Source organism: Hypanus sabinus, unplaced genomic scaffold (genome assembly GCF_030144855.1).
Source record: "Hypanus sabinus isolate sHypSab1 unplaced genomic scaffold, sHypSab1.hap1 scaffold_1826, whole genome shotgun sequence".
NCBI lineage: Eukaryota > Metazoa > Chordata > Chondrichthyes > Myliobatiformes > Dasyatidae > Hypanus > Hypanus sabinus.
The window spans coordinates 12,730-37,263 of NW_026779914.1; the positions used below are offsets into that span (position 1 = coordinate 12,730).

Sequence of the window (24,534 nt, forward strand, 5' to 3'; positions counted from 1 at the left end):
TTATTCTCTACCTTAGCCCGTGGACTTTCTCTATCAGCTCGGTCTGCCCCGCTACCGACATGTTGCCATCTCTCCCTCCAGAACTTTCGTTGTTTCTCTTTCTCCTCCATCCACCTTTCAGCTTCCTCTTTCGTCCTTTCAGCTTTCCTCTCTTCCTCCTCTGCTTCCAGCTACCTCAACTGAAGTTCATGCTGCCTCTGCTTCTCCTTCTCACCTAACTCAGCTCTTCCTTTCTCCCTTTTCGCCTCCACCTCCTTTAGCAGAATCTCATACTCCATTTTCCTCTTCTCCATCTCCAACCTTATTTTCTCCATCTCTAACTGAGCCGCCCTATCGAATGGTTTCTTCTCAGGAAACAGTTTCAATGTATCAAGCGCGAACACATCATTGGATATATAATGCTGGGCTATGGCCCTCTGTATCTCCCACTTTCTCATCGACGATTTCACCCACGAGAGATTTAATCGTCTCGCAACACTCACCAATTCCACCTGCCTGGCATTCTCCAATGCCCCCAAAGTCGGGTTCTTTCTAAATTTGTCTATTTACATCTCTTCTGGCTCCCGTCTGGTTACCCACGCAACCAGATCAGATAATGGACTTATAGCCGAATTCTCTGGCCCCCCAATTTTTATAATCAAATCCCGGATGAGCCCCCAATTTGTTACGTACCCCATAACTGGGTGTCTAACCAGCAGAGAAAGAAGTATCCGTTGGAGTCTGGTGGTACTATTTTCAAACAGTGTTTATTAGTAAAATACACAAATCAATATCAATAATGCAAATATATAGATAATACACGTTAGCAATACTAAAACGAAAAGTGTGGGTATAATAATAATCAATATTAAACAAGCTCTATCAATGTCTAGGGGATAATGAAATGTCATATGTGAATATAACGTACAGTTCAGTTCATACGTGCTGAGGTAGATGTTGGTCGTTGTGTTGTAATTGTTGGAGAGAGAGAGAGAGAGAGAGAGAGAGAAAGAGAGAGAGAAAGCAAGATGTAACAGCTACAGGCAGGTAAACCTTCCTTTACGTTCTTGATCCGTCGATGTGTTGTGGCTATTCAGGTATGACCCCTCTGCCTTTCAGCTAGACCGTTCTTAAGTGGTGGACTGATCACTCTGGCATGAGTGGACACACACACAAGCCCCCACCGGCCCTGCTACAGCACCGTGAGTTAAACAGACCGATCCTTTGTTCGGTCTCCGATGCCCCACACCTTCACGTGGGTTCCAACACTCAAGCAGTGCTCAATAGTGTGTCTCCTGGTGTGTCTGAAGGGAGTCTCCCCAGACCTCACTTTTATCCCTTCTCACGGGGTCTCAGTTGTCCATCAATTTTGAATGACTGTGTCCATCAAACCAGCCCACTCCAGCTGTCCACTGAGGAATTTTAATGAACAGAATGGTACAAGGTGAACAACCCTCTCAGAAGCCGTAAGTCTTTCAGAAGTCATAATATGGTGGATCAACAAGTCTCACTCCCCTGCTTTATCTCTCTCTTATCTGTAGCAGATGTTCCAATTCCAGCATGTCTTCTCTTACATCTCTCTCTCTCTCATTAACAGCATAGCAACAGTAACGGTTTGTGATTCTCCAAAGGGGGGGGGGGACATGGGCAACTCTGCACCCTTTTGCCCATCAGATCTGTTCATCCTTCGAAACACTGGCAAGTCCACATCTGACATGTGGAGGGTGTTTAAAGTCCATCCGCACGGAGTATAGGACGGGTATATTCCAGTATGACGAAATTACAAGTTTGGCAGCGTCAGAGAACATTAAATATCGTGAGAAGTGATGTATTTAGTCAAGCAGGAAAAGGAAACGTATGTAAAGCTCAGGAAGGTCGAATCAAACAGAGCCGTCGAGAATGTGTGTGAGGTCCTTAATGAGTAACTGACATCAATATTTACCAAGGAGAAAGACAAGGACGATAGAGAGATCAGTGTGGAGAGTACAATTATACACAGGCATTTTGAAGTGCTGGAGGAAACAATGTTGGGTGTCTTAGAATGCATTAAGGCGTATAAGTCTCCAGGCCCTGATGGGATATACCCCACGTTACAGAGAGAGGCAACTGAAGAGATTGCTGGGGCCTTGACCACTGTACTTGTGACCAGCCTAGCCACAAGCAAACTCCGGGAGAATTGGCCAGTACCTCATGTTGGACCGTCATTCAAGAAGTGATCCAGGGAATAATCCTGATGAACATTGAAACTGTCGAGAGACAGTCGGCTATGAGCCAAGTGCTGATAAATGGGACCAGTGTAGACAGTGAGTGGATGTTCAGAACAGTTAAGGACAGCCAAAGGCTGTTCCCGTAGTGTGTGACCCACCACGCTGAACACGCTGAATTAAATATGGTGGCACCACAAAAAGGCATTGATTTCAAAACTCCACACCCCTCTCCAATTTGAAATAAACCAGACTGAACCCATTTGTCACCACTGCGAATATCTGTTTCTGTCAAGGTAACATACAGATTGGACACGTCAGCTGAACAACAGGCAATTGACGACGTTCCTTTGTCTTCATCGATTAATGTTGCTTCCTTACAGCAAAACTAACCCTCTGACTGTGTCAGAATCAGTGATTTAAACCTGCCCCAAAATTCAGAAGTTCAGACCTGGAGTCCAGCACCAGGTAAGGACAGGGTCATAGGGGAAATGCTATGGTGCTTTATTACGCCCACTGGTCACCCTCGTAATGCTATTGTTTCTATCAGTTCAATATTGTCCTTAGGGTTGCGTGGATTAACGAATATGTGTCTTTCATTCATTTTTTGTGTTTTTTAACAAATACTTTATATATCTAGAAGTGATATTTTGGATAAAAATTCCTGTAATAAATCTCACTGCCAGTTGATAAAAGTATGGAAGCCTACACTCAATGGGCACGTTGTTATGTACCCCTGTTCCTAATGATGTGACCCTGAGTGAATGCTCGGGGTTTACTGCGGCTGCACCCCGTCCACATTCTATGTTCGGTGCTCAGTGACGCTCTCTTGCACTCCGTTGTTGGAGTTCATGGTTATTTGAGTTCCTGCCGCCTTTCTGTCGGATTTAATCAGTCTGCATAATCTCACTGAGTTCTCTCATTAACGGGGCCTTTAGAACCGCTGTTCACTGGATTTTCCTTTGGTTTGATTCCGGACCATTCTCAGTAAACCGAGAGATATATACTTGAGAATCCAAGCTGCTGATCAGTTTCTGTAACACTCAGACCACCCGGTCTGGCACCAGCGATCATTCCCCGGTCACTTACATCACATTTATTTCCTCTTCAGATGTTTGGCCTGAATAACAACTGAACCCGTTGACCATATCTGCATGGGTTTGTGCTTTGAGTTGCAAGCAGATGATTAACAGATTCGTATTAATGAGCTGGTATAGAGTTGTACCTAACAAAGAAGCCATTTAGTGCATTTCCCATTTAGGCAAACCCTCACCCATCTCGAATATGAACACGGATGAGATCTGGGCCTGATTGTTGATGATTTGCATGTTTGTAACAACAGGTTGTCGCTGGCAAGGCAGTGGACAAAACACTGTTATAAGGTAGGGATAATCTGGAGAGAGAGACCCGTCACTGTTCCCTCTCAACTGCGCGTCTGCGTAGCCAAAATGCTCCCACTAACGGAGCCTTTGTAGCGGCGCAGATGGAATTAAAAACTGTCGGATAAACGTTTATGAAACCTGAAAGCTTTTCTTTGTTGTACTGCATTTTTATCCTGTACTTTAATTAGTAATTAAAATCAAAAGAATGTTTTTTTTCTCTTCTCTGTCTTCATCCTAAAATATTCATGGATGCATTTTACAAAAGAGGACACATCTACGATGTTGCGCTTTTTTCAGGCTGTGTAAAAATTTCCGTCTCAGAGTAATAGCTGATCCACGCAACTGCAAAAATAGTCATTAGATGGAAAATTGGAGACCGACCCACGTTACATTCGATGCATATTAATCACGATTGAATATGGTACATTATCGTGCTTCCTGTTATAGAGGAGATGTTAAAGGTCAATAGAGTGGACAAAACAGTTTCACCGGGAGCCTCTCTGGTATCCAGGAAATAGTAATGAATAACGCAAGAAAAATTAATAATAATTTCGCCTTATCCGTAGGAGCCTACTTTAAGGCAATGTTGCTCAGGTGCTTAACAATACAGAACTAATATCGAGCAGCGAATAACTAGACGGTCCATTTGCTATAAATTCAAGAGCTTTTCGTTTTTGTTTCTGTAAAGATCACTAATAATGCCCCGATAATCACTTTTCCTACCTTTTCGGAACACTGTGTGTTGTACCTCCCCCATTATAGGTATGAGCAAGAATGAGATCTTGGCCAAATTGCGCAATTAAGCGTTCAGCATATCACGCATCATCCTGGATAATCCCAGTTCTGATACTGGGTCTTCCACAGTGTCTTTTTCCACAGATGCAATCTGCTGTACCGAGTTTCCAGCACTTTATAAGAGGACGCAGGAATATGGCATTGAGGCAAAAAATAAATCAACCATGTTTGAATGATGGAGGAGACTCGATGGACTGAATCACTTCATTCTGCTCTGATATCTCATCATGACTGAATGATGAGTCCTTCGTATCCCGTATCAGGATTTGTGACGTGTGAGGGACAGTTACAAATTTGTTCCATGAGATTATTTTATTCGTCTTCAGCGATTAAATTTCAGAGAGATTCACTTTTGAAAAAATTGAGCAGAAATATATATTTTTTCTTTGTATTGTTAATGTGCTTCATTATCTCTCTGGTTAAAGTTAGACCTGCCTTGAGAGATTTATTGGAAGTAAAACCCACAGCTGGAAAGAAGCCACGACTGAGAACGAGTGAACAGCGACCAGTGAACCAGCCCGAGGACTGAGAGTACCAACTGAAGAGAACCCTCTGACTCAGAGTTTTCATTGATTCAGTCAGGAGAAAGTCTGGTGAGACTCATTCACTCGAACACTGGTCCTGTAAACATTACATATCTTTACAAAGGAAGGTACGAAATAGGTGGAATGCCTCGGTCAGACCAATTTGCAATCACTCCAGGACTGGCAATGTGCTTTCAGAAGCCCAGCTCTTTACAGTCACTCACATCCTCTCAGTATTTGCTCAATTGAAGTTCCTGCATCATCTGAAGTAGCTTTTGGTTAGTTCTGATGATTCCTTGCTACGTTATAATCATCTCAAAATGCGTTGACAATTTCCTCCCTTTATAAGAAGCCCCACGTGTGTCGTGTTGTAGTGATTGTCGAAATGTGGAATTACCATGAACTGCAGTAACATGCCCTTGATCCCAATGGCTATTGCAATCTGCAGTGATATACTTACCCTCTAATATATCGTCGTGTAGGCCTCTGCTGAGAACAGACCATTTATAAAGCAAAATATCCCAACTCTGCATTTTATTCAGTCCTCACTAGCACATGGCAACCCATAATTTACATTGACATACCTTGGCCTCATCAAATACTTTTCTGCTAATTACATTGTCAGAACCTGTGAACGTGACATTAAGCAGAGGTGGAAATTCAAAGTTATGTTCCAATGGATGTTGTGCACGGGACTTCAGCAAAGCATTTGACAAGGTGTCACGTGGCAGCTTGGTCTTGATGATCAGGTTCCATGCTGTCCGGAGAGAGCAATTTGGATGTATTCAAAATTAACTTCAAGGTAGCAAGCAAAGAGTGGTGGTTGAATATTTCTCCTCGCAATGGTGGCGAGTAATTAGTGCTGTGCCGTGAGGCTACAAGTTGGGACCTTTGATATTCGTTATTTTGTAGCAATGATTTGGATGCGGTTGCACAAGGATTACTTGACTGGTAAGTTCGCAGAATGCACAACGTTAGTAGTTGCTGTTCACAGAGAATATCGTAACATCTAGGGGATCTAAATGGACAGGGGCTGGTAAAGAGATTGCAAACCCAATCTGATCAGCAGCGGATTCATGCAGATGTTGGGGATCATGTGGAGGAAACAGCCAGAGGAAGTGGATGAGGCAGGTGCAGTTGCATAAATCAAAATGCAGTTGGGGTGTGTAGATGGAGTGAAGAGGCCAGAAGGGAAATGGCCCCATCACAGGAAATTGTGACCATCTCAGTGGGCACTGTGGTTGACATTGTCTCGTTGGGCCGAACGCTCTGAATTTGCATTCTCTTGCTCTGTGACTCTGTCAGCAGATGCGCCAGGTATCAGTGGACAGATATGGTGTGGAAGTGGTTACTATCAGGTAATGTTTGGTCCCCATGCCAAATGCTACAAGGGATGGAAATACTGTCATATTTGCAAAGTAGTCGTACTCTCTGACTCACTGTCTGCTTGTTGTGAAATTTAGAGCCTCACCAGCAGGTGGAGCTGTCCTGCAGAGCGACCAAAGTGTAAACAAGACGACGACAATCAACAATCGTTAGTCAGAATCAGAATGGACAAAGGTATGATCACAGGGGTCTTTGAATTAAACTTTTATCGCGTTTGTACAGAATAGTTCAGATGAAAAAAAAACTGACAGAGGTGTTAACAGTGCATAGAAAAGTTTCATCCAGCAGTGTAATTTATCCCACTGGTAAAGCGGCCTTGAGTAATTGATCAACCCAACAGTTCCAGCGCAGGGACCTGACACCAGTAATGGTCGAATCACTCGGCTCATCATACAAAGCTTCAGCTGAGTGAAAGGAGCCCGGGCTCCTGAATCAGGTGGTCGTGAGTGAAACACAGACAGGAATGTGACTGCGATATTGTGGTTCATTTAAATGTCCAGGGTCAGGGTCCATTTTACCTCCAGACAGGCCCTGAAGTGTAAGACATCCTCAAATTTCACTTATAAAATTCAGAACCAGATGACAGGAGCATTTCCGGGATTTCAGAGATTCTATGATAACACAGCATTTCAGGTTTTGGAAGGAAAGCTACCAACTCCCCCCCCTGGTTTTCCTTGCCTGCTACGCAAAGGAGGAGGGGTGTCACCGAAATCTGTTTTCTGTAGCGGAGCGGAGATCATTGCCGGTGCTGGGAATGGCTGAGGATCAGGAGGCAGCTCATTGTAGATACATTTGTGATCTGCTTTGGAGTTTTAACACCCCGGTGAGTGTGTGGGCTGTGGAGAAATGGTGAACCTGAGTTCTAAATATTTCCTCTTGATATGATCTTCTACCTGAATTTGTCTGGAAAACCCGGCATAACCAATGACCAAATGTCTCTGTCACCTGTAGACAATGTGATTGTGCTCAAATCTGAGATTCCAGGTGGAATAGAAACGATGCTCCAGCCTGGAAACGGGTCCTTCGGCCCATGTAATTCATGCTGATCTAATTGTCCCATTTTTCTGCAGTTTTCCCAAATTTCCCAAGTAAACTTCTTCTCCCCTTTTTCCTGCACACATGCTTTGGAGTGGAACTGTGCTTTTATTTTATTTGTGTTTGCGGCCTCCTCTGGATGCATGTAATTTATCCCCATCAGCCACCACGTGAAAAATTGCCCCTTTGGTCCCCTTTAAATCTCTGCCCTCGAGTCCCAGACTCCCGGGGAAAAAGACTGACCATCTGTCCTACCTGCACCCCTGATTACTGTGTGTGAGTGTGTGTGTGTGTGTGTGTGTGTGTGTGTGTGTGTGTGTGTGTGTGTGTGTGTGTGTGTGTGTGTGTAAGGTTTCCCTTTAATCTCCTGAGCTCCAGGGCAAGCTGTCCCAGCCCAACCATACAACACAAAAAACAACACCCTAGCCCAGTACCGTAGTGTTCATTCTTCACTTCAAACTTCCAGCTTCATCACCTCCATCTTATAGATTAGCAACTTCAACTACACACAAAGCTCTATAACCAAGACCTTGCCAATGACATGCATAGTTGTTACATGATGATCAGCAGGTAGGGGAGAAGATGGCAACCAGGGGAGAGGTCAGCATAGATCGCAAGGGAATGGTCAGCCTGCGACCCAGGGGACCGGACGATGTGCGTCTCAAGGGAATGGTCAGTCTGTGACCAAGGGGACTGGACATCGTGTGATAAAGCAACTGGAGAATGTGTGATCCAGCAGACTGGACTATGTGTAATCCCATTGCTGGTCTTTGTGTGACACAGACTACTGGACAGTTAGTGACCGAGGGAGATTCTTCTCAGCTGACCTCACTATAGGCTGCAGGGTCCTGCGATCTGAGATGGTGCAATTTCCGAACCAGGCAGTGGCGCAGCTGCTCAGGATGCTCTCAATACAACCACCTTAGAATGTGATGAGGATGGGGGGTGTTGGAGATGCACTTTCCTCAGCCTTCGCAGAAAGTGGAGACACTGCTGGGCTTTCTTTGCTATGCAGCTGGTGTTGAGGGACCAGGTGAGATTCTCCGCTAGATGAACACGAAGAAATTTGTTTTGTTCACATTCAGAGACAGGCTGCTGGCTCTGCACCAGTCCGTTAGCTGCTGCACCTCCTCTCTGTAAGCTGACTCGTCGTTCTTGCTGTGTGTTGCAGCACAGTCGTGGGTCAGCACAGTGAACAGTAGTGGTCTGTGCACACAGCCGTAGGGGGAATCCGTGCTCAGTGTAATGGTGTTGGAGATGGAGAATTAATCCAGTTTTGTATCTGTAGGCAGGTTCAAGACACAGTTTTTTTGTTGAGTTGGGTGAGGGCAGTGGAGACGAGGGATATCTGAGTTCAAGCCCACATTTTCCTTTTTATATTCACAGAGCCAGAGTTTACAATCTCTGACCTCCTGGCAGAAGGGGAGGAATATCGACTGTACCAACTGACAAAGTTCTACAGGGACAGACTCAAACAAGCAATTGAAGAAAAGGTTGAGAGACTGGGTTGGATGTTGACAAAGGAGGGACATTTCAGTAGAGACGAAAATGAGGTGAGTGCAGTTCGTGTATTGTCACTGATCTGCTGATATCAGAGGGAATAGTGATCAACATTAATCTCCTGCACGTTTTAGGAGATCGGCTTGGGAATGGAGACTTTGATCTCTGACTTGCCTCTCGCAGATCTGGTTTCAGTTTTTAAGGTGGGGAGCACTGGGAACTGCAGGTTTAGCATCACCTTTTCCTGTATCACCTGCTGTATTTATCAGTGTGAAGTAAGAGCAGTGGCTGCATATCTGGACTTCCAAAAGGCATTCGGTGTGAAACATTTCAAATCTTGGCTGAACCGTCGGGGAGCTTCACCTCATCTCATTAATCCAGGATGAGTATTAAACTGTCAATTGGGCCAACCGGCTTCACTGCGGTACCTGAGGGAGGGAAACCAGCTAACCACAGCTTGTCCTGTTTCCGTGAGTTCCCAAACAATGTGTGGCTGACTTGTCATAGTCAGAGCAAAGTACAGTACAGAAACAGGCCTTTTGGCCCATCTATTCCATGCCAGACCACAGAATCCACTTATTCCCATTGACCTGCACCGGGTGATGGCGCTCGATACACTCATTACGCAAACATCTACTCAGAATTCTCTTAACCACTTGCACTACTTACCCTGCTAGCTAGTTTTGCACTCTCACCACCCTCTGAGTAAACCGGTTTCACCTTTGTACCCTTTGAACTTCTCACCTTTCACCCTTTAGTGATAACCTCTTGTTGTAGTACCTCTTTACCTCAGTACAAAATGCCTGCTTGCATTTATCCGATCTATGTCCCAATGTAATTGTGTACACTTCTATCAAATCTCCGCTCAGTCTTTCATGTTCCAATGAATAAAGTCCTAATCAGTTCACTCTTTTCTTATAATTTAGGTCTTCCAGTCCAGGTAACATCCTTGTAATGATTTTTTTTTCTGTACTCTTTCAAACTTATTTCCATCTGTCCTGCAGTTAGGTGTGCAGAACTGCACATAATATCCAAATGAGGCCTCTCCAACGTCTTATACAACATCATATCGTACACGATATTTTCATTTACCAAGGTTAATGCGCTAACAAACTTTCTTTCAGAGCCTATCAACATTTGATGCCACTTTCAATTAATTATGTACCTGTATTCCCGATCACTTTGTTCTACCAGTCTCTCTGTAAGATCTACCCTGATCGGTCCATCCAAAGTGCAACATCTTGCACCTGTCTGCATTAAATTGAATCGGCCTCTTTTAAGTCCATTCTTCAGTTGGTCCAGACCTCACTGAAAGCTCGTGTAATCTTCCTCTTTGTCCACTGCTCCTTCCCAATGTTGGAGTCATCAGCAAATTTGCTGATGCTCTTAACCGTAATTTCATCCAGATCATTGATATAGATGACAAACAACAACAGGCACAGCACCGATCCCCGTGACACTGCACGAGATACAGGCACCAAACAGAAATGCAACAATCTATAGTGACACTCCGGATTATTTACAAAAAGTTAGTGTTTAATCCAGTTTACTACTTTTTCTTGAATGCTAAGCAACTGAATCTTCTAGACCGACCTCCTATACGGGACCTTGTAAAATACCGTGCTGAAGTCCATGTAGACAATATCCACAACCTTGCCTTCATCCCTTTTCCTGGTAACTTCCTCGAAAAACTCTGAGATTGATTGGATGTGAAAGATCACGCACAAAGCTGATATCTTATGACCAGAAACATCAATAGTTTGATTTAAAAGAGCAGAAGAAAGCACAAAACATAAAATAAATCTGGTGACTTGCTGATATCCCATGATCCCAAAAAAATCAACAGGTTGTCCTGAAAGGGAAGAAGTTCAATAGGATTTCCTGAAAGGGAAAGGGCAAACAAAAAGAACTGCTAACTTGCTGAATATCTGACTAATGAGAGACAGGGGCACACCATTTCAGGTCACTCTCCTTGGAGCTCACAAACAGTGATTGTCTTGTCCTAGATCTGACCTATTCAGCCATGAGTGGTATTAGAAAATCAAGTGTGTTACACCAGTGAGTAACTCTGTTCTCGTTGGGATTCATTGGCTCTGTCTGTAATGAATCACACAAGCATTATTCAAACACAGGCAAGAGGTAATCTGTAAATATGATGCTGATCTATAAATTCATCATCTGGAGACGTCTGCTTTACTGGTTAAATTTCTTTCACAACTGTAACTCCTCAGACCTGGTAGCAGTGAAACTGAAGGATTATTTTACAGTGCAGTGGGCCATCAGGGAAGTTTGCTGATTTATTTCAGTACAGCACAGTACAGGCCCTTCGGCCCACAATGTTGTGCTTACCCTTAAACGCTGCCTCTCTTATTTCTCAGAGCAATATCCTAAGCCCATCCATAGTCAGTTACCTTAATCCTATCATAGGTGTATGTTGCTTGAAGACTATTCAATATTTAATTCATAATTCCTCAGTTAATCAGGAAACCCATGCCTGCATTCAGGAAGTCATTACCATTTTACGGTATGAGTGCCAGGCAGTAACCATCTCCATTATAAGATAGCCGCACTGACATTTCTTTGTCTTCTTTTGTCTATACATCATGAGACCATAAGGCATCAGAGCACAATTGGCCATTAGGCCTATCAATTCTGCTCCCCCATTACATCATGAGTCATTTACTATCCCTCTCAACCCCATTCTCCTGCCTTCTCCCAGTGAACTTTGCTCACCTGACCCGTCAAGAAGATACCAACCTCTGTTTTAAATATCCTCAATGACCTGGTCTCCACAGCTGTCAGTTCCAATGGATTCTGCAGTTTCACTACTCCTCAGCTAAATAATATCCTCATTTCTGTTCCAAATGGACGTCCCTCTAATCTGAGGCTGTTCCGTCTGGTTCTAAACTCCGCCACCTAGAAACATCATCTCCACATCCTCTCAATGTCTTCCGATATTCCACAGGTTACAATTAGATTCCCCCTCATCCTCTCACACTCCGGCTATTACCAGTGCATCCAGGATCCATTCCCATCAAAATCTGGTTTAATATCACAGGTTCTGTTCGTTTAGATTCCTCTCTGGATTTTTCACAATGCCATCACACATTTTCTCCGATCAGGGGATCAAAATATGCGAGTGCGGTCTGGCCAGTGCTTGTTCTTATATTCTGATCCTCTCGAAGTGAATGCTAGCATTGTATTTGCCTTTCCTAACACCAACTCAAACTGCACGGAATCCTGCACCGGATCTCCAGAGATTCTTTACAACTCCGATTTCTGAATTTTCTCCCAGATTCAAAAATATTCTCCGTCTTCATTATTTCTGCTAAAGTATATGGCCATGTACCTCACTATACTACATTCCAATTGCCACTGATGTGTCCATTTATTCTTAGGTCCATGTCCTGCCGCGAAATCCCTGCTTTCTCGACACTTACCCTCCTCCCCATATCTTCGTAACACCTACAATAATGGCCATAAAGCCTACAAATCATTGACATAACGGAAAAAGAAACTGTCCCAAAACCAACCACTGCAGAACACCACTGGTCACCAACATTCGACCAGAGAAAGCCCTATTTGTTCCCATTCTGTGCTTCCCGGCAGTCAGACAAATCTTGCCCTCACCTTTGCTTTTGTGCTGCTTTGACTACCTCGTCAGCCACGGTTGATCATCCTCCCTTTAGAATAATTCTTCATCATTGTGATTGTTTGTCCTCCGAGAAACTTCAGCCATTCCTGCTCTGCCATTGCCCCCGTTAGTGTCACTTCCGAATTTATTATTGCCCAGCTCCTCTCTCATGCCGAGGTAATTCCTTTATTCTCGTGTCGCACTGATACCTCTAAATTTACTTTCTCCCTTTCAACCTGCTGGCTGAGTTTTGCTATTTTATGATCACTTCAGCTGAAGCTTCCTAATCAAATCTGGTTCAAATCACAACACAGAATCCAGATCCGCCTTTCCTGTAGTGGGCTCAACCATAGGCTTCTCTCAAAAGCCATCTCATAGGCATTCTACAAATTCCCTCACTTGGGATTCAGCACCGAACTGATATTCCAAAGCTACCTGCATATTGAAACTCCCTGTGAGAATTTTAGCATTGACTTTTTTGAATGACTCTTCTCTCCCCCGTTGTAATTTGTAGCCCACATCCTGGCTACTGTTAACATGCCTGTATATAATTTCCATCAGGGTCATTTTCCCCACGCAGTTTCTTAACATCCTCATCGTCTAATCCGATATCACCTCTTTCTCAGGACTTTTCGTTTTTTAATGACAGCAGCTTCGACCCAACACTTTCACCTACCTGCGTATCCTTTCGATTAAATATTTATCCTTGGATTTAAGCACCCAACTGTAAACTTTTGTCAGCCACGATTCAATGATGCCTGCCATCCATTTGATTTTGCTCTCTCTCTCTCCTCTCTTCCGTTCTTGTTGTCACATCTAGTTGATGTAATGCTGCACATTGACAGATCGAGGAAATTAATCCATTGCATCTACTGCAGGGTGTCAGGAAATCCTTATTCTTACACACTATTGATTTAGAATTTCCTTCAGTTACTGTTTCTCTGTTAATGACTGAACGCAGAGAGGATGAGGCGGCAGCCCAGTGACGGCATCTGTTCTGAAGCTACCGGGGCCATGAACAGATACTTTCCTGCACATTCTCCATGCATGTCTGTCTGCTCCACAATAAATTCATTGTTTCCTTTTGTAGAAAGTCACTGAACTGACAGAGAAGGGAAACCGGGCAGAGAGTTCCAGACTCTTCCTCAGTCTGGTGAATGGCAAAGGCTCCCGGGCCCGGAGGGCGATGTGGGAATCTTTTCTGATGTGGAGGACTGAGTTACCGAAGTTGGACAGAATACTGAGGGAAATACAGGAACTCGGTATGTTAAAACCACGCTCTGAACACAAAGGCACATTGAGATAAACATTTTAGTTATTTTAATTATTTTAGCTCTGTTTCCATGGATTTTTTTTTCATATTTAAACAGGTCCTGATCCACAGGAATACATGAACATCGCCCAAGGTTTATCTGAATTACCCACTCAGTTGATAGGTGAGTGATCAAATGCACAGTTCAAACCACATCTCAAGTGTTAGTCTGTGACTTGGCAAAACCTGGGAATCAAAATTCGCCGTTAATCATTCGCTGATCTCTGGATTTAAGTAACAGTTCAACGAGTGTCTCTTTGCAGCCTGAATATTCTACAATATACTTTTCTATTAATCCAGCTGCTGGTTCTGCTGAAGCCTTCACTGCAGGTCCTCACGCTCTGGGAATCCCCGCACACCCCAGGCAGGCTCCTGATACACTGTATGACCCAGTCCAGGTGACATTTCTATCTTCAGACCTTTCATCTTCCAAGCCCCTTTTCCTTTGTAATAGCACTACACGCAATTCTGTTCGCTGATGTTCTTTACATTTTGGAATTCTGCCAGTGACTTGCACAGAGTTTGTCTGGCATTTTCCTTTTCACCCGTTACTGCAACTACAACAACAGTTTCTAGTGGTCCGATATTGACCCTCTCCCTTTTTTCACTCTTTAAATATCCGGGAAAGAAAAAAAATACTTTGGTATCCTTTCTTATATTATTGACCATTTCCTTGCATTTCCTGCACATTCATGTATAACTGGAAGCATCTATAACATAGATGCCTCCGACATGACCCTAGTCACTAGACTCTAGACACTAGAATACTACAGCACAGTACAGGCTCTTCCGCCCTGGATGTTGTGCCGACCCATGTATTCCTTTAAAAAGAGTACTAAACCCACACTACCCCGTGACCCTCTATTTTTCTTTCATTCATGTGCCTGTCCAAGAGGTTCTTAAATACCCTTAATGTTTTAGCTTCCGCCACCATCCCTGGCAAGTTGTTCCAGGCACCCACAAACCTTTGTAAAAAACTTACCCCTGATGTCTCCCCTAAACTTCCCTCCATTAACTTTGTACATACGCCCTCTAGTGTTTGCTGTTGGTGACCTGGGAAACAGGTACTAGCAATCCACCCTATCTATGCCTCTTATTAGTTTTTTAGACCTCTATCAAGTGCTCTCTCATCCTTCTGCGCTCCAAAGAGAAAAGTCCCAGCTCTGCTAACCTTGCTTCACATGACTTGTTCTCCAAACCAGGCAACATCCTGGTAAATCTCCTCTGCACCCTCGGCATGACTTCCACATCCTTCCTATAATGAGGTGACTGGAATTGAACACAATACTCTAAGTGCGGTCTCACCAGAGAGTTGTAGATCTGCAACTTTGCCTCTCCACACTTGAACTCAATCTCCCTATTAATGAAGCTTAGCATCCCATCGCCCTTCTTAACTATCCTATCAATCCGTGCAGCGACCTTAAGGGATGTATGGATTTGAACACCAAGCTCCCTCTGTTCATCCACACTCTTGTAACCAACGATTAAACTTGTACTCAGCATTCTGGTTTGTCCTTCCAAAATGCATCACCTCACACTTATCCGGATTGAACCCTATCTGCCACTTTTCTGCCCAAATCTGCACCGTCTATATCCTCTTGTAACCTTCGACAACCTATAGCTCCATCCACAACTCCTCCATGTCATCCACAAATTTACTCACCCATTCTTCCTCCTCTACATCCAGGTCATTTATAAAAATCACAAATAGCAGGGGCTCCAGGACAGATCCCTGCGGCACTCCACTAGTCACAGACCTCCAGGCAGAATACTTTCCTTCCACTACTACCCTCTGCTTTTTTCCTGTAAGCCAATTATTTATCCAAACAGCCAAGGTTCCACCTATCCCGTGCCTCATGACTTTCTGGATGAGTCTCTCGTGAGTGTCTCCATGTCGACCACATTTACTACCGTACCTTCATCAATTGATTTTTGTTACCTCTTCAAAAAACTCAATTAGCCTCGTGAGGCACGACCTTCCCTTCACAAAGCCATGTTGACTCAGACAGTAAATTCCAGGCACCCACAACTATGTTAAAAAACTACCCACAATTGCTGTAAATTTACCCCATCTCACCTTAACCAAATGCCCTCTGGTACCAGACACCAGTCATATGTAAAAATAAAACAACAAAATATAGGCTGTCGACCAAACTCTCATCTCTCAAACTTGTACACCTCTGTCAGATCTCTATTTTAACTCCAGAATAAACAAACCAAGTTTATCGAACTTCTACTTGTAGCACATGTCACCGACTCCAGGCAAGATCCTGATGAACCTGTTCTTCACCCTCTCCAATCCTTCCAAGAGCTGGACAATCAGAAGTGAACACAAGACTCCAGATGTTCACTAAAACCATAAGACCTAGTAGCAGAACTAAGCCATTCGGCTCAGTGAATTTACTCTTCAATTCCTCTCTACCCCATTTTCCCAGTAAACGTTGACATTCTTCATAATCAGGAACATATCGAGCTGCATGTTAAATATATTCAATCAAGTGTCTCACTCAGCCGTCTATGACAATAACTTCACAGATTCACCACCCGGCTGCCAAGAAATTTCTCCCAGTTTGTGTCCCCGGCAGCCAGGACAATTCCCCACAGTTCTCAAGCATGTTAATATTCTGTATGAGCCTCCCATGTGGAACTTTGTCAAACACTCTACCAATATACAAGTAGACAATATCCATGTGTAACTGCATCCATCACCTTTGTCACCTCCTGGAGGAGCTCAATCAAGCTGGCAAGACACAAACCCGAACCAAAGCCTTGCTACTGAACCCCAAACCACCTCATTCATCCTCTCTGTCATACTCCCATGGGGGAGAACATATAAAAGGCTGAAGGTATATACCACCAGCCTCAAAGACAGCTTTTTTCTGCATTTATAAGACTGCTAAATGGTCACCTACTATGTTATTATTGGCTCTTAACAATAATAAGACAATTTTATATCTAAAATGATAGCATCGTACATCTCATAACTAATAACAACTCAGATAACAACTTCGATAATCACAATATACTCACAGGAGAGCAGACAGAATACCGTTTGGGTTTGAACAACAGATAACAGATTATGTAATTCTATTTCAAACACTGTGGAAAGCAGAAAACTTACAGTGTTATATTGTCAATAAAAAAAACACATCTGGTTCTGTTCCTCGTGTGTTTAAGAGAAGTTCCAAATATATATAAAATTCATACAATGCTTGTGAAATTTCTAGAACTGATGAAGCATTCGCGTAAAATAATCGTCCTAGTAACAACCAGAGAGGAACAACGACCACTATCAAAATAAATGGAGGGATTTTCCAGAGCGACTCACTGAGCCCACTGTGGTTTTGTCTGGTTTTAAGCCCACTCATAATTTACTGAAACAGACAAAAATCAGGTATCTAATCAGAAAAAAATACAAATTTTACCTTGACACAGCTATACATTGAGGATTTGAAATTATTTGCTCTTGCATCAGTAAAGCTGAAACAAACATTTCAAATACTGGAACTAATTTCCAAATATATAAGCATGAACTTCAGACTAGGAAAGTACAGAACATGATTAAACATAAAGAAAGGTGCAATAGAGCCGGTAGAATATCAAACAGAGCATCGGGATGCAATGCAACAGAATATGAAACGGATATTTAGGATATCAATAAGCAAAGAAAATAGATCATCGTGTGATAAAGGAAAACCTTCCAACAAAATTTACTTCAAGGCTGAAGAAAATCTGAATTTACTGCTTGGCTGAACAAACTTTGAATTTACATCAAGGATCAAGAAAATCTGCCAAACAGAGCTGAACAGTAAAAATATAATGAAGGTAGTAAACACTCACTGTGCCCATTTTGATGTGTAATTTTGGTAAATTATCCTGCTCTGAAACAGATCTGGAAAATATACAAAAAAGTAATAACTTAAATAACAATTTCTGGAAAACACCATGTGCACTGGAGCGCACTTGGATTGATATCAACGAGGACAGTATGAGGATGATGAATAACAGATCTAAAAAAATGAGACAGCAGCCAGATAAAAATTTTCAGGATCAGGGTTAATATCATGGACACATGTCGTGAAAGTTGTTTTTCTGCGCCATCAGCACGATTACAGTAAAGTGTGTGCAGTGAGTCTGTATTTATGTACACAATTGTGGAAATAGAATTGTATCAGCGTGAATTAATCAGTCTGATGCTCTGGTGGAAGAAGCTGTCCCGGAGCCTGTTGGTCCTGGCTATTAAGCTGTGGTACCATTTCCCGAATGGTAGCAGCTGGAACAGTTTGTGCCTGGTGAGACTTGGGTCCAGAATGATCCTTCGGGCCCTTTTTACCCCGTCCGAAATTACCTTAGTAGTCGGAGGTTCACATCTACAGATGCACTGGGCTGTCCGCACCACTCTCTGCAGAGTACTGCAATTGAGAGAAGTACAATTCCCATATCAGGCAGTGATGCAGCCAGTCAGAATACACAAAATGGTGCCCCTATAGAAAATCGTTTGCATTTAGGGGCCCATCTCAACGTCCTCATCTCACCGAACTGTTTTTCTGTTTTTTTTTTTGTTCAGACGAGAGAATATGCCAGGCAGGATGTTGGAATGCTCCTCTTGCAGGATGTGGGAAGTCAGGGAGACCTCCAGTGTTCCTGACAATGATCCCTGCAAGAAGTGCATCCAGCTGCAGCTCCTAACATAGCGCTTTAGGGAACTGGAGCAGGAGCTGGATGTCCTCCGGATCATTCGGGAGACTGAGCAGGTTATAGATAGTAGCTTCCAGGAGGTAGTTACACCTAAGGAACAGGGCACAGGTAATTGGATTACCGTCAGTTGAGTGAAGGGGGAAGGGCAGTTAATGCAGGGTTCTTTTGTGGCCATTCCACTCCAAAATATGTATACCAATTTGGATACTGTTGGGGGGCGTGGGGAGGATGGCTTACCTAGGACAAGCTGCGGCAGCCAGATCTCTGGCACTGAGTCTGGTTCTGCAGTGCAGAAGGGAGGGAGGAGGAAGAGGAGAGCGGTAGTGATAGGGGACTCCATAGTCAGGGGTACAGACAGGAGATACTGTGGTTGTGACAGAGACTCCCGGATGGTATGTTGTCTCCCGGGTGCCATGGTCAGGGATGTCTCTGATCCTCTGCACAGCATTCTGAGGTGGGAGGGTGATCAGCCAGATGTCGTGGTACACATCGGTACCAATGACGAAGGAAGAAAGAGTGAGGAGGTCCTGAAGAGTGAGGACAGAGAGCTTGGTAGGAAATTGAAAAACAGGAGATAGAGGGTAGTAATCTCCGGATTGCTGCCTGTGCCACGTGCCAGTGAGGGTAAGAGTGCGATGCTCTGGCAGATGAACACGTGGCTGAGAAACTGGTGTAGGGGGCAGGGTTTCAGATTTCTAGATCATCGTGACCTCTTCAGCTACAGGTGGGACCTGTACAAGAGAGACGGGTTACACATGAACTACAAGGACACCAATATACTTGCAGGGAGGTTTGCTAGTTTTATTGGGGAGGGTTTAAACTAGATGGGAACTAGAGTTCCAGAGTCGATAGTGGAACGGGGGTAAAAATAAATGATGTTGGTAGTTCATGCAAAGTCACAAATAGCAAGGTTGTGTGAGTTGGTAATAATCTTCTGAGGTGTGTCTATTTCAAAGCGTGGAGTATTGTGGGAAAGGCAGACGAGCTGAGGGCCTGGATTGACACATGGAATTATGACATCATAGCCATTACTGAAACTTGGCTACAGGAGGGGCAGGACTGGCAGCTCAATGTTCCAGGGTTCCGATGTTTCAGACGTGATAGAGACAGAGGGATGAAGGGTGGGTGGTGGGAAAATATTACAGCAGTGATTCAGCAGGACAGATTAGATGGCTTGTCTACTGAGGCCATATGGGTGGAGTTGAGAAACAGGCAGGTATGACCACATTAATAGAGTTGTATTATGGACTACCCAATAGTCAGCGAGAATTGGAGGAGCAAATCTGCAAACAGATAACAGACAACTGCAGGAGACAGAAATTTTAATTTTCCACACAAGTATTGGGACTCCCATACTGTTAAACGTCTAGATGGGTTAGAGTTTGTAAAATGTGTTCAGGAACGTTTTCTAAAACAATATATAGATGTACCAACGAGGGAAGATGCAATATTAGATCTCCTATTAGGAAATGAGTTAGGGCAGGTGACGGAAGTGTGTGCAGGGGAGCACATTCGTTCCAGTGATCATAACGTCATTAGTTTCAACTTGATCATGGATAAAGATAGATCTGGTCCTCGGCTTGACGTTCTAAACCTGAAAAGGGCCAAATTTGAAGAAATGAGAAGGGATCTAAAAATCGTAGATTGGGACAGATTGTGATTGTGATTGGTAAGTGGGAGACCTTCAAAGGAGAAATTTTGAGAGTGCAGAGTTTGTATGTTCCTGTCAGGGTTGAAGACAAAATGAATAAGAATAAGGAGCCTTGGCTATCGAGGGATATTGGAACTGTGATAAAGAAGAAGAGAGATGTATAACATGTATAGGCAACAAGGAGGAAATAAGATGCTTGAGGAGTATAAAAAGAGTAAGAAAATACTTAAGAAAGAAATCAGGAGGGCTAAAAGAGGACATGAGGTTTCTTTGGCAGTCAGGGTGAACGATAATTTTAAGAACTACAGGTATGTTAAGAGCAAAAGGATAATAAGACATAAAATTGATCCTCTTGAAGATCAGAGTGGTCGGCTATGTATGGAGCCAAAAGAAATGGGAGAGATGTTAAATGGGTTTTTTGCATCTGTATTTACTAAGGAAAATGGAATGGAGTCTATGGAAACAAGGCAAACAAGTAGGGAGGTTATGGAACTTATACAGATTAAATAAGAGGAGGTGCTTGCGGCAAATCAGAGTAGATAAATCCGCATGACCTGATGTCGATATCCACGGATCGAGTGCCAGAGGATTGGAGGATAGCTCATGTAGTTCCGTTGTTTAAAAAAGGCTCAAAAAGTAAGCCGTGAAATTATAGGCTGGTAAGTTTGACATCGGTAGTAGGTAAATTAATGGAAGGAATACTAAGAGATAGGGTCTCCAGGTATTTGGATAGACAGGGACTTATTAGAAAAAGTCAGTATGGCCTTGTGCGTGGTAGATCATGGTTAACCAATCTATTAGAGTTTTTCGAGGAAGTTACCAGGAAAGTGGATGAAGGGAAGGCAGTGGATGTTGTATACATGGACTTCAGTAAAGCCTTTGATAAGGTCCCGCATGGGAGGTTAGTTAGGAAGATTCAGTCGCTAGGTATACATGGAGAGGTAGTAAATTGGATTAGACATTGGCTCAATGGAAGAAGCCAGACAGTGGTAGTGGTGGATTGCTACTCTGAGTGGAGGCCTGTGACTAGTGATGTGTCACGGGGATCAGTGCTTGGTCCAGTTATTTGTCATCTATCTCAATGATCTGGATGAGAATGTGGCAAATTGGATCAGCAAATTTGCTGATGATACAAAGATTGGAGGTGTAGTGGACGATGAGGAAGGTTTTCAAAGCTTGCAGAGGGATTTGGACCAGTTGGAGAAATTGACTGGAAAACCGCAGATGGAGTTTAATGCGGACAAGTGTGAGGTATTGCACTTCGGAAGCTCAAACCAAGTTAGAACATAGAAGGTAAATGGTAGGACACTGAGGAGGGCAGTAGAACAGAGGGATCTGGGAGTATAGATACATAATTCCCTAAAAGTGGCGTCACAAGTAGATAGGGTCATAAAGAGAGCTTTATAAATCATAAATCATAAATCAAAGTACTGAGTATAAGAGTTGGAATGTAATGGTGAGGTTGTATAAGACATTGGTGAGACCGAATGTGGAGTAATGTATGCAGTTTTGGTCACCTAATTACAGGAAAGATATTAATAATGTTGAAAGAGTGCGGAGAAGGTTTACAAAGATGTTGCCGGGACTTGAGAAACAGAGTTACAGGGAAAGTTTGAATAGGTTAGGACTTTATTCCCTGGCATGCAGGAGAATGGGAGGTGATTTGATAGAGGTGTATAAAATTATGATGGGTACAGATAGAGAGAATACAAGCTGACTTTTTCCACTGAGGCTAGGGGAGAAAAGAAATCAGAGGTCATGGGTTAAGGGTGAAAGGGGAAACATTTAAAGGGAACATTAAGGGGGGAGCTGCTTCACACAGAGAGTGTTGGGAGTGTGGAATGAGCTGTCAGATGGAGTGGTGAATACGGGATCACTTTGACATTTAAGGAAAACCTGGACAGGTATATGGATGAGAGGGGTCTGGAGAGATATCGTCCAGGTGCAGGTCAGTGGGACCAGGCAGAAAAATGGTTCGGCACAGCCAAGAAGGACCAAAATGCCTGTTTCTGTGCTGTAATGTTCTATGGTTCTATCTGAGGTGAAAGAGGTGCTGTTGTGCCCTTTTTCACCACACAGTTGATGTGTACAGACCACGTGAGGTCCTCAGTGATGTGAATGCCGAGGAACTTGAAGCTGTTCACTCTCTCATCCCCAGATCCATTGATGTCAATAGGGGTTGGCCCGTCTCCATTCCTCTTGTCTTTCAAACATTGCATCCAGCTCCTTTGTTTTTGCGACATTGAGGGAGAAGTTGTTTTCCTGTCAACACTGTGTCGGGGTGGTGACTTCTTCTGTGTAGGCTGCCTCGTTATTATTTGAGATTTGGCCAATAAATATAGTATCCTCAGCAAATTTAATTAGCAGATTGGAGCTGTGGGTAGCGACACAGTCATGCGCATACAGAGAGTAAAGGAGGGAGCTTAGGACACAGCCCTGAGGGGCTCCTGTGTTGAGGGTCAGAGGGGCAGAGGTGAGGGAGCCCACTCTTACCACTTGCCGGTGATCTGACAGGAAGTCCAGGACCCAGCTGCACAAGGCAGGGTGAAGGCCGAGGTCTCTGAGCTTCTTGTCAAGCCTGGAGGGAATGATGGTATTGAATGCTGAACTGTAGTCTAATAACATCATTCTCACACAAGCATCCCTCTTCTCCAGATGTTTAAGGAGGTGTGCAGAGCAGTGGCTGTTGTGTCATCTGTTGATCGGTTGTGTCGGTAGGTGAATGGTAGGGGATCCAGTGTGGGTGGTAACAAGCTGCAGATGCAGTCGTTGACCAGTCTCTCAAAGCATTTGCTTATTATTGAGTTGAGTGCGACAGGACGCCAGACGTTCAGACATGTTGCCTTAGTTGTTTTAGGTACAGGAACAATGGTGGATGATTTGAAGCTGAAGGGAACTCTACACTAGGAGAGGGTGAGATTAAAAATATCCGTAAATACACCTGCCAGTTGTGCCGCGCGCATCCTGAGTACCCGCCCTGGGACGCCGTCCGGTCCCGCAGGCTTGCGACTGTCCACTCGTTGGAAACACCTGCGAACTTCAGCCTCAGAGATGACCAATGTGCAGGTCGCTTTGTCGGCTCTCCCCGGGGTCTCAGTGTTGGCGATATTGAACCGAGCGTAAAGAGACTTAGATCCTCTGGGAGACAGGCAGCGATGTTGGCAGCACCACTGCACTTAGCTCTGAAGTCTGCATTGGGGTGCAGAGCTTGCCATAAGCTGTGTCTGTTGTTGGTGGAGAGCTGTGCCTGAATACGATCTCTGTATTGTCGTTTCGCTGCCTGGATGACTTTGCACAGATCGGAGCTGAATTTCTTGAGCTCCTGCTGATCACCGGCAATGTAAGCAGTCGGTCACACGGCAAGTGCTGTTCACACAGAACTGTTGATACAAATTTTGTGGTTTGGAAAGTCCTGACCGATTTCTGAAGGAAATCATCTCCCCTCTGTGACAATAACACACAACTGGGGGATGTTGTTATTACACAGCTGTGATAATAACATCCGGGAACTCCCTTGGCAGCCGGAAAGGTTTACACAGCAGCACCAGGTACTCCAGATCCGGGGAACAAAAGGGTTTGAGGGCATGGACATTCCGGGGTTCCACCAAGCATTAATGATCATGAAACATACCCTAAATCCTGTTCTCTTCCCAAATAGGTGTGTGTGTGTGTGTGTGTGTGTGTGTGTGTGTGTGTGTGTGTGTGTGTGTGTGTGTGTGTGTGTGTGTGTGTGTGTGTGTGGTGTGTGTGTGTGTGTGTGTGTGTGTGTAGTGTTACTGGATGACAACACGATTGTTGGTTATGGTAGGGGCCAATTCTGGATCTGTGGACTCGGGAGCAGTTGGGACACAGGAACAGCTGGGATGCAGGCGCTTGGGTAGTTGGATCCTTCTTGTATCGCCTCTTCTTTTCAGCAGTAGCTCTTCGGGGTTCCTCAAAATTCCTGGCTTTTCCGTGGATCAGCGGCTGCCACTCGTTGACCTCCATATTTGCCTGAGAGAGCCTCTGCTTAATTTGGCCCTTGTACCGCCCGCGCGGGGCACCACGATCTCTCTTGCCCTGAGAGAGTTCTCCGTAGTGTACTGCTTTCGGTAACCTGGAGCTGTCCATGCGAGACATGTGGCCTGTCAGATGGTGGATCTGGCTGAGCAGCGAAGTGGCTTCAGGGCCTGGAAGTTGAACATATATAGCTGTGCATGTCTGTGTGTTTATGTGAAATATTAAACTAAATAAGTAGTGCAGAAATAGAAATTTAAAAAAGAGATTAGTGAGGCAGTATCGATGGGTTCAATGTCCATTCGGAAGCTGCATGGTAGAGAAGTTGCTCCTGAATCGTTGAGTGTGCGCCTTACTCCGTTCCTCGTGAACCAGACGGTGATGCAGCCAGTTACAATGCTCGGCAAGTTACATCTGCAGAAATATTCGAGTGATGTT

At 44.1% G+C, this 24,534-nt stretch overlaps 1 long non-coding RNA gene across 1 annotated transcript; it reads left to right on the forward strand.

The window, feature by feature from the left end:
- The first annotated feature begins 703 nt into the window (after positions 1–703).
- LOC132387409 (uncharacterized) lies at positions 704–17,516 on the forward strand. The gene is made up of 4 exons (XR_009509880.1): positions 704–6,444; positions 8,692–8,858; positions 13,530–13,701; positions 13,810–17,516. It is a non-coding gene; the product is annotated as an uncharacterized LOC132387409 (long non-coding RNA).
- The last annotated feature ends 7,018 nt before the right edge of the window (positions 17,517–24,534 follow it).